This window comes from Talpa europaea, assembly GCF_964194135.1.
Source record: "Talpa europaea genome assembly, chromosome: 12".
NCBI classification, from domain to species: Eukaryota; Metazoa; Chordata; class Mammalia; order Eulipotyphla; family Talpidae; genus Talpa; species Talpa europaea.
The window spans coordinates 40,152,835-40,170,517 of NC_140079.1; the positions used below are offsets into that span (position 1 = coordinate 40,152,835).

At 42.1% G+C, this 17,683-nt stretch overlaps 1 pseudogene across 1 annotated transcript in view; it reads left to right on the top strand.

Moving 5' to 3' along the window:
* The first annotated feature begins 286 nt into the window (after nucleotides 1-286).
* The window catches only part of LOC311181507 (mitochondrial genome maintenance exonuclease 1-like), a 35,826-nt pseudogene continuing 18,429 nt past the window's right edge, over nucleotides 287-17,683 (top strand). Inside the window, exons 1-2 of the transcript in view lie at nucleotides 287-372; nucleotides 1,010-1,065. The product of the transcript in view is annotated as a mitochondrial genome maintenance exonuclease 1-like (transcript). The remainder of the gene's footprint in view (nucleotides 373-1,009; nucleotides 1,066-17,683) is intronic.

Consider the following 17,683-nt stretch of genomic DNA (forward strand, 5'->3'; position numbering starts at 1 on the left):
TGATGTATAATGTGGGCCAATCCAAAGGGTGTGGGGTGGTCAAGCGACTCAGTGAAGTGTTTCAAGGGTCCTCTCTGAGGTTATGAGACTCCACATGTACTGTGGTGTTCTAGAGATCAAAGATGCAAGGGAGGGCAGCCTGGACGTCAGAGTAAAGCATTATGGTAAACATGGGGGTTTTGGGGATAATGCTGATTAATCTTGCAAAATATCACCCAAGGGCTCATCAGCAGGGAATGGTCATAAACAGGCATTCAATTTCAGCAACTAACTCTGGGGAGAGTTAATGGTAGCTCAGTGTGGAAGACTCTGTGTCTTCTTTGCTGTCCTCGCCGCTATATCGGACTTTGTGGAAGCAACATCAGGAACAAGGTCATGTCCTGGGACACCATGGGCTAGGGTATTCTTAGGTGGAGACACAGGTGGAGGGAGTCATCCTAGTGCGCGAGGTTCTCCAGGTAGCTTCCCAGGAAGGGAACTGAGGGGCCAAGGGTCACATAAATTTGGGATGCCCTGATTAAGGTTTGCTTGCACAGTCAGTAGCTTTTATTGGCATCGCAAATTCTTAGTAAGCTTCAGGGACCTTTGGGGCACATCTTAAATGACTCTACCATGATCTCCCCTGAGGCATGGAGGTTCCCATCCATAAATAGTAAATGTGGGAGATACATGTGTAGGTTTAAAAATTTAGTTATATGCTCCCTACTATGTAATGTTTGGCCCTTATTACCAGCAGAGGGCTTTTAGCTGATTAGGGTTGAAATTTGGGCAGCTTAATGACCAGCACCCATAGGCCAGGTGACTGGGCAGGATTGGTGGCCTTTAAGCATTTGTGACATTGGTCCCATTTAAAACAAAAGGTTTGATTCATATGGCTAGCATCAAGATATGATGGCATTTTAGACATAGCCTCTCTGGAGCTAATTTCCAACAGATGATATTCCCCCACTTGGGGGACAATTGTGCAAGCCCTGTGCATGTCCAGTGACTTTCCATGCTCTCTCCCTAGGCTCAAGGAGGAGCCCTATGGCTCAGATGGCACAAAGGCACAGAATGAGGCCAATAGTAATGCTCACCTGCATTTATAACTGTGCATCTGCCCACTTACTACCTACATATGTATTAAGGGGCTGTAGTGGGTCAGAGCAGGTTGGTGGCTTGCTGCAGAATGGGAAGGGCCAAGTATTGTGACTTATAACTGTGATGTCATCTTTTATGTGACTGGTGTAACCAATCTGAGCATGCCGCTACTCTCTTTTTAATCCTTACTAATTTCTTGGTGGTTTCAGGTGCAATTCTTTCTACTTTCAGATCCAGAGGTTTTCTTAGTCAGTCTCACCAGGCTTTCCAAGTGTGGCTTCCATCAGTAAGGCAGGAATTTGGCATGTGCTTATCAAGGTACCCATACCTATAATGGGATGGTAGGGCAAAGGGGCACTAAAACAATTTTTAATAAAAATTGTTCCAGTATTTACAACCATGGAAGTTGAAGGTTGTCTACTATACTGCCTGTTATGCTTTGTCATTTAAAGGACAGCCCTCACTTATGTTTGGAGTTTCTGGGAAAAGGTGTCATGTGGGCTCCAGTGTCAATAAGGTCATAAATAGTTGCTGTTGTATGTTACAAGGGTTTATTAAAGAACCATAAGGATGTTTGATTGTCCCTCAGAAGAGGGTAAAATTTTGGTAACTGCTAAATCCTTAGGTCAGGGGCCTTGGCAGCTGCTATTTTCTGAGGTCAGGATACAGGATTCTATATCCCTGGGGTGCTCTAAGAGGGTGTTGAAGAGTCCCCAGTCCCTGAGCAAAGGTTTCTATTTGTGCACAGTCTGTCTGAGATGAAGTTATTAAGGACCCTCGTCTCTGGAGCTGCCAAAGCAGGGAGGTCTGTTGATTGTTTTATGAGAGAACTGGGTCAAATTACCACCTGTTGGTAGGGACCAGTAAGTGACCTGGAGACCCCTATATCCCCTATATTCCCTCCATTGGGTTCCTGGCTGAGAGGACAGCATAGTCTATTAGCCTATACCAGCAAACAAGAGCTGGACTTCTGGAATGTTCTTTTTCCTGTCAGGTGACAGCACTGACGCTTGTCTGTTGCATCAAGGTAACGCCACACTGACAAAGAAATGGGAATCATGGAGCAAACTGTTTTGGCTGGATGCTACTGAGAAGGCAGAGCCTCGCCTGTTATTGAGGGAGTGATTATACAGAGTCAATTACTCAGGGGAGGAGGACAAAGAGAAAAAAGTTAGGAGAAAGGAATGTATGTTTAGGTCTACTGCACTTTAGAGGAGAGGAGTCTGCAAATCCGAATCAGATTTACAGCCCAGTTTTATGCCCCAAAATTTGAAGACCAAAATCAGACTTTCTGACCTTTGCTTCTGGTACCCATCTTGTTAACAAGGCATCTGCTGATGTCTCTCTGGATGCAAGGTTACATATCAGTCAATGGCTCCCCAGGCCTTCCTGGTCATGCCTCATGACATATACTCATTGTCACAGGAGATTAAGCATCCCACTCTTGTTTAACTTTAGAAGCGCCTCTTCAGGGCTAGCATTTAATTGATTGGTTGGCCTAATGGGCTTTTGTATTGATAAGGCTGAACTGCATAGCCAAAATGGCAACTTAAACAGCTCTTTAATTCTAGCAGATCCACACGTCTTACCGTATCTGCATTTCTCTGAATTGTAGCAGCAGGGCCATACATTTGGGATGGTACTCTTTAAGATGAGCTGCAGAGATTCTGGCCACACAGATGCATCCTCTGGGTTAGAAATGGCCAGGGGTTCAGTGGGAGTGTGACACCTAATAGAAGTATATACCCACTGAACCATCACACAGATGATGGGTTCAGTGCAAGCCATAAAAATCTGAATCCAGAAAGGCAGAACTTGTCCCTCATTTCTGTGGACTCGAGAAGTTTGGGGGTCTCTTCCTCAGGATCTGTCTCATTTTCTATTTTGTCTGAGTCTCTTGCCCTGCTATGTCTACACACTTAGAGGCACATTAACTTTAGGGACAAATGTAGGACTTCCTCTAAGATAGAATTTCGTCAATAAAATGGGTCCTTCATACCATGGTTTAAAAAAAAACAACTTTGAATTTTGGGGTATTTGACCGATCTGCCAAGTTGGTGCATCTTACCATTGTAAGCAACAGCTCAGCCAGTTCCAGAGTACCTTAAGAGCCAATTAGCTCAATTAGCACCATTTGCTTTTTTTAATTTGGATTTTTTTTTTAAACAAAGCTTAGTTTTTCTATCCTTTGTGCTGATTGTTGTCAGACATTGGGCACAACACACAGTATCAGGGCTCACCTGGATGAGAATTCCCTTGCCTCAGGCTCATAAGCCTCCTGTTCTAGGTAGGGTATTCCAGTCAACCTCTCAGTGGTCCCACCACCACCAGTGCAGTGTTAGCCAATACTTGTGAAAATCCCCTAAACCTTCAAAACAACTGCATTTTGGCACCTTTGTATGCCAGTGCATTCATCCATGCTCAAGTGATTAGAGCAGGAGTCCTAAGGTCTTTCAGTTGTTTTGACCTCTTCTGGGGAACTGAAAGGAGCTGGCACCACCCGTAAAGGGGAGGGCAGGATGCCTTTAGCAAAGTGCTTTTTCAGCACCACAGCAAGGTTAAGACTCCATATCCTGTGGGATTGGGGACAATTTGGAGCTGGAGGCACTGGCCTTTAGGGTGTTAGCCCACTGGGGTGCAATGACCTCTTCGGTAGAGCTCAAAGTGAGGTAACAACACCTTAGTTGCCTTGATCACAGTTTTCTAGGATATAAAAATGACCTGTATCCTAAGACCCACAGAATTTAATTTAACTTTACTTTGAGGATTTTTGCAGACACAGCAGAATTTGAAACTTACCTACAGCTATCAGCTGGGCCTTCACAGAAGCAATTATCCTTACGCTAAACTCCAAAACAGTTAATCAGAAAGACTGCTCAACAAGGAGTCAACATAAAGAGGGGCTACCTGACTGTATTTAGAGGATGGGGACCCATTAACAGAAATTCCAGGAATCCAGTTACTGGAAATGCTTCATGTATGGACCACTTTATAACTATCAATCACACTTTGCCATGCCCAGACCTCACTCATTCCGAAGTTTTCCCTCATTCTTCCTCCGCTCCAGACTCCCTGCCTGCTTTAGGGCAGGGAGGCAGAGTAGAGGTTGTTTTTCTGAAACAAAGCAAAGGGGGCTGGGGGCGAGGCCAGGAATGACCTCCTTAGTGGGTCCTCACCCATATACTTGTGGCTATAGGGCATGACCTAAAAGCAGACACAGTGTGAAACTATAGTAACAGATCTATTTTCAGAGTGAGAAAAAAAGGGATGGGTGTGTGTGTGTGTGAATGTACAGGGTAGCACATTACCAGATGCCATCTGTCCTACCCAAATAGTGTCAGCTAAGCAGAGACCCAGGTTCATACCAAAGCTGTTCTTGTCAAGCTGGCAGCTACTCCGTGGTCACCTCTGCTCACTGTGGATCTGCTAAACTTAAGCGGCCTGTTCAGCTGTCATTTTTGGGAGAGATGCATGTGGATATGGTCTTTGTTGTCGGTGTTGCTGCAGACAGCAGGACATGGGGGTGCCTTTCTTCCTAGCCAGGGCATTGGGGCAGTCCCTCACCCCTGCAGGACACTCAAATGGTGGCAGGACTTGGTAAGACGTTACCCTGGGGTGTTTCAGGCTCTGGCTCTACATGCAACAGATCTTGCAGCACCCTGCTGGCTCCTATAATGGCAGCCCCAGTTCTGAACATTGTGGTAACTAAACCTTCTCTCTCTCCTCTTCCCTGCTAGTTCTCCCTCTCCCCTGCTAGTTCTCTTTCTTTCTCTACTATGTGGGGTAGAATAAATCTGTGTGTGTGTGTGTGTGTGTGTGTTTTCTTTTCATCTGCACCAAAGGCCCTTTTGTTTGCATTTGTGGCAGTGGGTGGTCAGGCATACCCAGAACTAGTGAGAGGTTCTGACCTGGTGACTTCTACCTAGTTTTTAGACTTCTACCTAGCAACATGTTGAAATTACAATAAAGGTCTTTGTTTACTCAAAAGCTGGTGGCATCACATTGGCTTTTATATATGTTGGGCAGTGACTATATTGCTTGGTAACAGAATTGCCTCTGTCAATAGTTAGAGATGGCTCCCCAATCTCAACTTTTCCAACCACAAACACATTGTATCCATCCACAGTCCTAGCCTTCCAGCACTAATCTAAGGGAATTCTCCTAGGCTCCAAAAATATGATAGCACTCCCATTCCTGTCCCTGCCTCTGGAGAGAAGTAGAGCCCCACTGATCCTATTAACTCATTTTGCCTCATTGGCAGAACTTCTGCATGAGATTCTAGCACATCAGATCTAGTGCTGTTGTCAGGACTGGAATTGTTAGAGATTATTGGTAAAAACACCCATGTCAGACTGGGTGCCTGCTGGTGGCTCTCCTCAGGAATGTCTAAACCTTATACAATACCAGCATTTAGGGTATCAGTGACAACAACTCCAACTGCAATACCATGCAGTGGAAAGCAGAATCCCATACTGCAAGCAGCAGTGGTTTCTTCCCAGACAATGGGCATTTTTAGGTAATGAAATTAGTGAGTCAGGTACATTTCAAAAGGTTTCACATGCTTATGAAAAAATGCACTATAATTCCACCTTCCTCCCAAATATTAACATGCTGAGAAGCTAAGCCTGGTGTACAGGATTGAGAATATGCAGATTATTCCCTGCTGAACAAGGGAAAGGCAATCCTCCATCCTGGTCACTGAGCTAAAGGATATAGAGAACATTACTCATAAGGCGATTAGGTTGAGGTCCCAAGCTTTTTGGGTATTAAATTCTTTTTTTTTCTTTTAAAAAAAGATTTATCTATGTATGCATACAAGAACTGGGTTGTAGGACAGAGATGGGGGGGGTTGAGAAGATTCTCCAGAGACAGAGTGGGGAGCAGAACAGGCAGATCGACTGAAATACACTGCTGAGGGGAGCAGCGGGCGAGACAGGGGAGGTTTGAGAGGTCTACTGTGACATGTGGGTAGCTCCCTGGCCAGGGATAGTACTCAGGTCAACGCAGAAGCTGTGGATAGCTTCATAGTGCTGAGACTTAACCCCTTGTGCCACTGAGTATTAAATTCTAATAGGCTATTGAAACCTAAGCCCAGGTCTTTATCTAAATGCCTAGACTCTGCATATGAGCAGGATTGTGATTCTGCAAGACAAATAGGCAGCGAATCCGAAAAATGTCATTTTTCAAATAAAATTTATTTTCTCATCACCACCTCTTCTCTAGTGTCCTCCCCTCCCAACACACACACACACACACACACACACACACAGAGAGAGAGAGAGAGAGAGAGAGAGAGAAAGCTCTGAAATAGTTTGTTGTTAACTGCTCTATTGTTTTCACCAATATCCTGGGGGACATGAATTTCCATACCACCTAAACCAATAACATTCTAGTTCCTTTGTAAAAATACATTCTGAAGTTATTATTTGATATTATTTTTTGAACCTCGGAAGCCTCCCCACACAAGCTGAATTCCTTGGTTTTATCCAAAAGCCAGTTGGCATACAGCCTGTAATAAAAAACAAACAAACCCAAATGCAGCCACTCATGCTAAGACTCACCAGATTTAATATATAACATACTAGCAATTTCAATTTCAAACCTCCCCACTCCCACCACTAGAAGTGAATTTTAAACCAATCAGTCTGGAATTTCCTGGTGAGCACTATAGAGATAATATGCCTAATAAAATCCCTTTCTTTCTTTGGCTAATAATAACCTCCTTGCCCTATCCTTTGCCTCTGTAAGCTATTTCCATGTTGTACTGTCTACTTGTTAGCTCGCATGCATGAATTGAATATTAAAGTATTAAAAAACAAAATTACTCTAGGGGCCTCCCTGGTGGCACAAGAGGTTAAGTCTGAGCTCTTCTCAGGTATCCACAGCCACTGCAGCATGAGTTCAATCCCCTGCCAGGGAACTGGCCCACATGGCACAGCAGACCTCTTCTGTCTTGCCAACTGCTCCCCTCGGCAATGTATTTCAGTCAGTCCATCTGATCTGTTCCTTACTCTGTCTGATGAATCCTGTCACCCCCGTACCTCTGGCCTGTACCCTAGTTCTTGTATGCATAAATAAATAAATCTTTAAAAAATTACTCTGACAAAATGTAGAGAACTTACTGCTTTTTATCAAATGACCCATGGGTCCAGGTGCATACTATGTAGTATGCGTCTCCGTGTTCTTTTTTTTTTTTTTTAAGATTTTATTTATTTATTTATACAAGCACTGGGTACAGTCAGAAGCGCGGGAGGGTGAGGGAATTCACCAGAGTGGGGAGCAGAACAGGCAGACTGACGAAGTACACTGCTGAGGGGAGCAGCGGGAGGCAGGAGAGGTCTGCGTGCCATGTGGGACCCTCGCCCAGGGTCCGGGGATCGAACCAGCGCTGCAGAGGCTGCAGGCAGCTTCACAACCCAGCACTCAACTGCTGCGCCACCGGGGAGGACCTCTCTGTGTTCTTTTAATATTGCCAATCTTTTTGGTGAAAAGCTTATTTTGTTCCTGGATCTACTTTCTAAGATCTTGCACCTACCTATCTGCCTTTGACTCAGCTTCCAGTGTCCCATTTAGCATTTTTTAATTTCTATTCATAAGCAGGACACATATTTTTTCAACTTGCTCTCATAAAAATTTTCTTAAGCAGTTTTCTATATTTTTAAATAAATTGCATAATATTTTTGGTCGCATAACATTTCATCAAGTAGACTCATTCTTATTTTGCTAAACATTCCCCCAATTTTATTTTTTCCCTTTACCAAACCATCCGTGTCCATGCCCATATTCCACCTGCCTCGATCCCTCTTCCACCCTCTTCCTTCTCATTTAGCATTTTTAATAGTTTTGTTAAGTTCTTGGCTAATAAGTCCTATATTCCTGTATTTTTTTTATACGTCACTGTGTTCCAAGGCAAATTCACAGAAAACACGTTCAATTATAAACAAAGCATGGCTGCTTGACCCTGCCCCTTGTTCCCTGCTCAGGAAGTTCAGTTTAAGAATTCTGGGACTTGTGATTTAAGGCAACTGCATGTAAGTAGGGTGGAACATAGTAACCCTCTTCACCAAAACTTTCTCTATTTTTGCTCTCATGTCTTGTGTTCAGCTGTTCCTTGCTTCCTATATATTCATGTTGCCTTATTTTTTTTTTTGTAGTTGGGTGTGTGGATTTAGGTTTTTTTCTCTTCTTACTTACCCTGGTGTGAGGTGGGGCAACAGGGGAAACTGGGGCCTAATTACTCCATCTTAAGAGTGAGGTTGGCTGGAAGCTGGTAGCTCACCTGTGCTTCTACTGATCTCTCCATAGCAAACTGTGTTCATTGCTTGAGTTGTCCTAACTTCCCACCTGCTTCCTTGGTCCTCATTTCTATGTTGGGTTGTGCAATTCACCTGGCTGAAGTTTCCTAGTGAGAGAACAAGGTCCACAAGGCTCAAGTTCAGTTGGCACAAGCAGGCAGGGGGCATTCCAAGGGGCTGTGTGTCCCATTGCCCAACAGTGCTATAGGCAATGTCCCCTCTGGGGAAGAACACACCACAAAAAGAAAATGTAAGAAAAAACCTAAGCCCCCATCTCAGAGAACTAGAAAAAGAACAACAACAATAACAAGATGAAAAACCAGTAGAACAAAGGAAATAATAACAACCAAAGCAAAAATAAATGAAACAGAAGTTAAAAAAAAAAACACCCAAAATATCAATGAAACCAAAACTTGGTTCTTTGAAAAAATAAACATAATGGACAAACCTCTAGCCAGGCTCACAAAGAAAAAACTGGAGAAACACAAATAAATAGGTTCATAAACCAAAGAGGAGAAATTACAAAAGACTCAACAGAAATCAAAAGAATAATCAGAGATTACTATGAACAATTATATGCAAACAAGTTCAACAATCTAGAAAGGATGGATAAATTCCTAGAATGATATAATCATCTAAAGCTAGATAAAGAAGAAATAGAACACCTAAAAGACTGATTACAATCACTGAAATTGAAACAGTAATCAAAACCCTTTCCAAAAACAAAAGCCAAGGACCGGATGGCTTCACAAATGAATTCTACCAAACATTCATAAATGAACTAGTGCCTATTCTAGACAAACATTTTTGAAAATTGAGAAACGTACCAATTACGTTTTATGAAACCCACATACACTAATACCAAAACCAAACATAGATGACACCACAAAAAACTAGTCTATCTCCCTAACGAATACTGATGCAAAAATCCTCAATAAAATCCTAGCCCACAGAATTCTGGTGGTGCAGCGGTTGAGCACTGGGCTGCGAAGCTGCCCGCAGCCTCTGCAGCGCCGGTTCAATCCCCGGCCACCGCGAGGGTCCCACATGGTGCGACAGACCTCTCCTGCTGCGCCCACTGCTCCCCTCAGCAGTGTATTTCATCAGTCTGCCTGTTCTGTTACCTGCTCTGGCTCTGGTGAATTCTCTCACCCTCCCACGCTTCTGACTGCACCCAGTACTTGTATAAATAAATAAATAAATAAATTTAAAAAAAAATGATCAGAAGAGTTAAATAGACACTTCTCCAAAGAGGATATGCAAATGACCAACAGGTATACGAAAAAATGTTCAACATCCCTTATAATCAGGGAAAATCAAAACCACAATGAGATACCACCTTATACCAGTGAGGATGGCGCATATTAAAAAAACACCAACAAATGTTGGTGAGGATGTGGAGAAGAAGGAACTCTACTACACTGCTGGTGGGAGTGCAAACTGGTGCAACCAGCATGGAAAGCTGTGTGGAGGTTCCTAGTCTGCTAAAAATAAAACTTCCATATGATGCAGCAATCCCACTCCTAGGAATCTACACAAAGGACACAAAAACATTAATTCAAAAGGATACCCACACCCCTGTTTATTACAGCACTATTTACAATAGGTAATATATGGAAACAACCCAAATGCCCCCAAATTGATGACTGGATCAAGAATATGTGGTGTATACACACACACACACACACACACCCACGCACGCACACACACACACACACAGGAATACTATTCAGCAATCAAAAAAGATAACTTCATGACATTTGCAGTAACTTGCATGGGATAATTATCCAATCCAAGGGGCCTCCCTGGTGGCGCAGCGGTTGAGCGCTGGGTTGTGAAGCTGCCCATAGCCAGTTCTATCCCCGGCTGCCAGGCAAGGGTCCCACATGGCGCGCAGACCTCTCCTGCCGCCTGCTGCTCCCCTCAGCAGTGTACTTCGTCAGTCTGCCTGTTCTGCTCCCACTCTGCCTCTGGTGAATTCTCTCACCCTCCCAAACTTCTGACTGTACCCAGTGCTTGTATAAATAAATAAATAAATATTTAAAAAAAAATTATCCAATCCAAGAAGGACTATGCTCAGTGAAATAAGTCAGAAGGAAAAACAAAAATATCACATGGTTTCACTTATTGGAGGAACATAGGAGAACCATACCAGGAATCAGGAGAAAAAAGACAAAAACAGCAGGCAAATAATAAATCGGAGACATTCATCAGTGGAGGAGGGAGGGAAAGGGATCAAAACGGGAGGGAAGAACACAAGGTACTAAGGTGATGGTGCATGGGTGAATTGGTGGTGGGATTTTTATAGGGACTACACCCGAGAAGTGAAAGTAAATTGTAAAAAATGAATAATGATGTAAAATATACTAAATAAATAAATTAAAAATTATTGAAGTGTACATATTCATGCATACTATTAGAGGAAAAGCCCTTTCCCTATTTAAAATTACTTTTTTCCAAGACCATTGTGATCATCCTCCCACTATTATTAGTGTTGAGAAGTGCAAATTAAAATTACATGGCAGGAGCTAAATGTTGTGAAGTGCTGACTCCTGAATATTTAATAAATATATAATAAACCTAAAAAGCATCAAAGGGAAATACTAAAAGATAAAATAAAATGACATGGCAATTGCCAGCTCAAAGTAAATGAAATGACTTAACAGTTTAGTTTAAATAAAACTATGATCAACTTTATCAGTTTATTCAATACCAAGAAATGTATTCTTGTGTATAAGTTCTCTTTTTCCTAAGTTCTAGAAATTTTTATCCTGTTCAGTTTTTAATTCCAGTTATTAGAAATCTGTATCGTAAGTTTTTTTCAAAGTGTTATCCAAGAATCTCTCTTGTAGATGAAATAATTTACCAAATTAGCAGGGTAAAACAGTTGTTGGAAACCCCTGTAACTTTCAGTCCTGAAACAAGAAAGCCGTTAAGGTTGTGACCAGATTGCTGGTCATAATGGGCTGGAAAGCTGGCCTGTGTACAGACCATGATGTCCTTCCTTGGATCAGAGAAACTGAGCGTGAGAAAGGAACAATCTGATTATGCAGAACCTTGGCGGTGAATGTGTGCCAGAACAATGCTGAATACTAAGAAATAAGAGAATGAATCACTGTTTTGTCATCAGCCAACGCTGTGGCTGGTCTCAACACCAGTGAGTTGCTCTGGACACTCAGGGTGCTTGTGCCATGGAGCCCTGCATCCCCTGGTCCCACTTCTCTTAATCTCCCCTTTGTTTCTGTCAATTCTTTTGGCTCCCTCTCTTCAACCCTGTTCACTGGACTGGTTCCCACAAATAGTAACTTCTGTAAATGGCAAAAAGATTTGAAATTCATAGGCCTAATTAAAATTCAGTATAAAGGAACTGGTCAGAAAATTTGGGTATCTATGTGGTCTCTGACATTTTGAACTATACATAGAAATGCCATAACTACAAACATACCAAGACATACCAGTCTTCCAGGAATTTCATGTAATTTTAGCACACACATTAATAATACATATCCGTACACACCAAGGTGTAATGTCATTTCTTAGCAGCACTGCATGAAACTTAAAGTAAGAAATAAGCTTAATTTCCTTACTATCTTTTATATGTGGAGAGTAAATGTTTTATTTATTTTTGATTTAATAGTTTTTCAAAATATACATTTGGTGAGACAGTTCATTCATCTTTCTCAGCAGCTAGGGCATCTCCACCCTTAGTGTTTCCTGTGTAAATTGTGCTGTCTTTTGAAACCAGTTTGATGAGTCTTTCACTAAGGAGCTCCTGCAAATTTGCCTTAGCTAAGGAACCACCACTTTTCAGCCTCTCAAACACAAAATCTGGAGTTATGAGCTCATAGTTGGGAACTTTTTTTTTTTTAAACAGAGTTTCATATGTAGCCTTGTCAAAGAAGACTAGGTTACTGAGCTTGTGCCAAACTTTGCCTCTGGAACACTTCTTTTTGGCCTTGCCCCCAGATTTGTTCACTGGGTCTTTGTCTTTCTTGGCTGACCTTCTGGCATCTTTCTTCTTATTGGTGGCATCATGAAGCTCTGAGAGCAGCAGCTATGATGGGAGTATTGCTAAGATGTTGGACAAATGTTGTAAACGTTCCAGGGTCTTTTGGGAAACCCCTAAATTAGTTTTATGTCAATAAGATAATTTCACTTCAATTTTAATTTTGAGGAAATTTGTAAGAAATATTAAATGGTTTTATTAATAAAATATATCATCAAAATCTGTGTAATTAAAATAAAATGGGGAAGTTCTGTGTTCCCTGCCTAATAAAGCGTGGAGCAGAAGGGAGGAGACTTGGAAGAAAACTTGGAGAAGACACATGAAACAGAGAAAGATGTGAAGGAGATCATGCTGTCTTCTCAGGTTTGGGCTTGCACCAGTGATACAGGGCAGCAAGGGGCACTAAAACTGGCCAAGGACACTGCCCAAATAGTTTATCAGTCACAGTCTGAATTCTTTTTATTTTTTTAATATTTAAGCATTTATATCACTTTATTTTTTAATTAATCTATTTATTTCATTAATTTATATTTCTTACAATGTTTGCTTTCTTTTCTCAGGTGTAGTCTCCACAGATTTTCTACCACCAGTTCATCTTGCACCATCTCCATAGTCTCTTGTGCTCTTCCTACTCTCATTTCGATCCCTTTCCTCCCCCTCCCCTGCAGAATGTCTCTGATTTATAGTTGTCTGTTTATTTTTTTGTGTGTTGTGTTTTGTTGTTATTTATTTTTTTCCTTGATCCCCTATATTCTTCCTATAAGTGGAAACCATCCAGTATTTTTCTTTTTCCTTCTGATTTATTTCACTGAGAATAATCCCTTCTAGCTCCATCCATGTTGCTGTCAATAACAGGAGTTTATCTTTTTTGATTGCTGAATAGTATTCCATTGTGCGTAGATACCACATGTTCTTGATCAGTCATCTATTTTTAGGCATTTGGGTTGATTATAAGTCTTATATATTATAAATAGTGCTGCAATAAACATAGGGTGCATGTATTCTTTTGTATTAATGTTTTTGTGTCCTTTGGGTAGATCCCTAGGAGTAGAATTGCTGGGTCACATAGTAGCTCCATTTTTAGTAGACTGAGGAACCTCTATACAGCTTTCCATAGTGGCTGGACTAGTTTGCATTCTCACCAGCAGTGTGGAGAGTTCCTTTTCACCTCGTCCTTGCCAACATTTGCAGTTTCTAGTTTTTTTAATATGTGGCATTTATGTCTGAGTTCTTTACCTGTACACACAATTGCAGACTACTCAGGCTCAGAGAATAAGAACAATGGGATTTACTGAACAAACCGGGGAAAACAAAGAGTTACTGAGGCCAAAAATGGCCATTTACCTCACCAGAAGCAGTATCAAGTATTTTTATGTGCTAAACAAAAAGCATCTAAGATGGCATCTTCCTGCCACTGAGTATACAGAACTCTTCTCCTGAACAATAGGCCACCCACCCAAGATGGCGTCTTCCAGTCACTGAAGCCTGCAGCACGCTGCAGCCAGTTTATAGGCCATGATCTAACTCATGAAGACAACAGAAGACACAACAGGAGACACTCCCAGAGCTGCCGAGATGCCCCAGCACAGCACCAGACAAGCGACATTCAAAGCAGCAGCTGCAGTGGCTGAATGACCCAACAAACAGCACCACTCATGTAGCTCAGCAAGGAGCCTGCTTGGTATTCACCTTCTCTGCCAGGCTGTAACAGCAGCAGAACTGGGAACAGCTTCAGTCGCTTGGCTACTTGTAAAGACTTTGAACTTTTCCTCTCTGAGGTTGGCTGCAGGAGCCCTCTCCATGTTCAGAGGCCCACAACAACCTTCTGGAAAATCGGCAAGGTGGGGCTGAAATTACTGACCCTGAAATTGCTTAATCTGAAAAGCTGAATCCTTAAACACTGAATAATCTGCAGCTGCTTCTGCACTCCCTTATATTTCTTATTTGTTGCTCTACCCCAAAATGCGGTACTTTTTAGCATTTTCCCTGGGTCTATATATGTTCACCAGCAGCTCCCCCTCCAGAGGGCACTACCTGTAACAGTCTTCAGCTTCAGCCACTGGTTACACCACAACTTGGGGGACATGGAAGGAGATAGGTGCAGTTGAGATGTGTAAAGACACTTGGGTGAGAGACCCTAGGGAGGTTGACGATGGCAGCTGTTATCTTGAGTTTAGCTCTGATTTTGTTCCTTTTGTCCCACAGTTCCTTGGCCCCTTCTTCCCCTTCCTTGTGATTCCCTGCCAGAAGTTGCCTTAGATTTGTGGTAAGCTTTCAGGCCTCAGGGGCCTCACTTTGTGCTTGTGCCAAGCCTACATGGCTGGGATTTTACCCATGTGGTAACTTTGGGTGCTTTATTGGGAAACTGCTATTCTTTCTTCTCTTCTCTATGCACACTATCCTGTTAAAGTTCTTTCACATTAAGTATACTTTGATTTTATGTGGTGGATGGCAGAACCTCTTTAATACAGTGTGCAGGTTTGGGGGGTCAGTCTTCACACTAACAAAGGGAATCATAGATCACAGGGGGATGATACTTAGCTTTCCATTTACCAAGGGTAACATTTTTAGAATTTAGGAAATGTAGCTGTAGGACAAGGGGAAAAACATGACCTCAGGCAGGCTCAATCACTATCCACATGTGCAGTCAATGCACCCCTCATCTAACTGTAAACACACCTGACCTTCTGCTGGCTTTGTCTAAACACACTATAAATAGACAAGGTGGGGATTTCTGCCATAGCCACCTGAGTATCTTATCCTCTGCTGAAGCAATAAAGGCATGTCAGATCTACCCATGGCTCCTCGCTCTCCTTTGAACTGCCCAAATCCAGAGTGAACCTGCTTGGCATTGAGCATTTGCTGTACACTTGTCATAGTCAGCAGGATTCAACACAGCTGAGCATGGAGTCTTCTGAGCCTCCAGGAGGGGTGGAAGAGTGGTGGTTAGTCATGGGCGTGTGATACTTGATGGCCAGCCTCTTCTCTGCAATGGTGTCACCCCCTCTCCCTACCCCACCCCAAGTTGCCTGATATTAATGGGTTCCCTGTGCCAGTGGAGAGGGCCCTGTACACAATAGGGGAGGATTAGTGCCTACATGACTTAGAAATTGCTGCCTGAAATGGCCAACAGGCATATGAAAAAATGTTCAACATCACTTGTAATCAGGGAAATGCAAATCAAAACTACCATGAGATACCATCTTACACCAGTGAGAATGGCACATATTAAAAAAACTAGCAACAACAAATGTTGGCGAGGTTGTGGAGAAAAAGGAACTCTCCTACACTGCTGGTGGGAGTGCAAACTGGTCCAACCACTATGGAGAGCTGTGTGGAGATTTCTGGACCTACTAAACATAGAGCTTCCATATGATCCAGCAATTCCACTCCTAGGTATTTACCCAAAGGACACAGAAACATCAATTCCAAAGAGCCACCTGCACCCCTATGTTTATAGCAGCACTATTTACAATAGCTAAGCTTTGGAAACAGCCCAAATGCCCAAAAATAGATGACTGGATAAAGAAGATGTGGTACATATACACCATGGAATATTACTCAGCATTCAAAAAAGATAAACACATGCAATTTGCAGCAACATGGATGGCGCTGGAAGGGATCATGCTCAGCGAAATAAGCCAGAAAGAAAAATAAAAATACCGGATGGTCTCACTCATAGCAGGAATCTAGAAAACTTAAATAAGGGACCAGGAAAATGAATAACTATAAGAAAGTGAAAATCAAAATCAACAAAAAACTATGAACCAGAGACACTCTATGGGGGTAGGAGTGCGGGGAGGGGAGGGATTGGGGTCAAAATAAGGGGATCGCAATTGTATGGGGAATATAAAAATAAAATTTATTTTAAAAAAATAAAGTAGCAATAACAAAAAAAAAAAAGAAATTGCTGCCTGGACCAATAAACTACCCAGGAAGGGGCTGAATGAACAGTTCCTGCACCCCATTTAAGGACAAAGCTCCCACAATTCTCTTGAGTTGTTCTCACTAAGGACTCTGCCCAGGGACCTCTCACAGGGTGTACTTTTATTCTGTCTCTAAATAAACTTTGCTTCTGCTAAATACTGCCGCGGACCAGCACAGCAGTAGACAATGAGGCCGTCTCAGGGTTGAGAGACTGCGCAGGGTGGTCAGGGATTCGGTTAAAGAAATGACAAACAGACACACTTCAAGAGAGAGTGTAAATCTGAGTGCGCTTTTATTAAGTTAGTGGTCAGTATATATATGTTTTTTCTAAAGGCATAGGAACAGTGAACATCAAAGAGATCAGTTTGCTCATAGGTTTAGCTTAATTAACAGGGCAGTGATTTATGTCCGAAGTTACATCTGGACCTAGCCTCATTCCTAATTGGACAGGCTATTCATTCTTTCTACTGTTCTATATAATTATTTTCTAGTTGCACTAACTATCACTATTACCTACTCATTTTTACTCATAATTAATTGTCATGGGTGAATTTATTTTATAACGCAGTTAATATCATAGGTACTAAAGTCAAGCATATAATAGAAGATTATTAAACTAACAATTCTATTATTACACAGTGTTTAGTAATGTTTCATTTGGATTAGCCTGTTTATTAAATTATGTATGTTTTTTAATTAGCAATCAATGACCAGAAAAAGGAAAGATTTTAGAAAGACAGTTGTAGCAGAATAAAGTTTGTGGGCCTTGAGAAAGCGAGATAAGGTTCCAGGTGGTCAGCATTTCTTTTAATCATCTTTGTGGCAGCTTTTGGTGGTCGTTATCTCTTGGCAGGCATTCAGCTTCTCTGCATCTTAGGGAGTTTGCTGTTCTCCCCCTGCGCGCATGGTTCCTTGCCCATGCCGGACCTCAGGGACCATGGCAACAGCCATTAGCCCTGAGGGTCACTGCAGGGGGAAGTGCAGCAAAATACATGGCTGTGAATTATTCTTACATAGAATTCAGGAACCTCTAAACCTGACACCACATGGATTTTCAAAATTAAAGCCCTGATCATTCTTTACCACAGTGCATTGATATTCCCCTGTGTTCTCCAATTCTCTCCTGTACCCTCTGGCTCCCAAAATTCTGGAAATTTCAAGGGTTCATTTTGGTTTTGTTGGTTCCTTTTTTTTTTTTAATATTCTGTGTGTGAAATGAACTAGCACTATCTTTCCCCATCTAATTTGCCAAGCATTATCCCCTCCGAGTTCCATCCATTGTCCAAAATTATGAGATCCTATCTTGCAATAGCTGAATAGGACTCTGTTGTATATACATACATTCACCTTATGTACTCACTTATGATGGGCACAG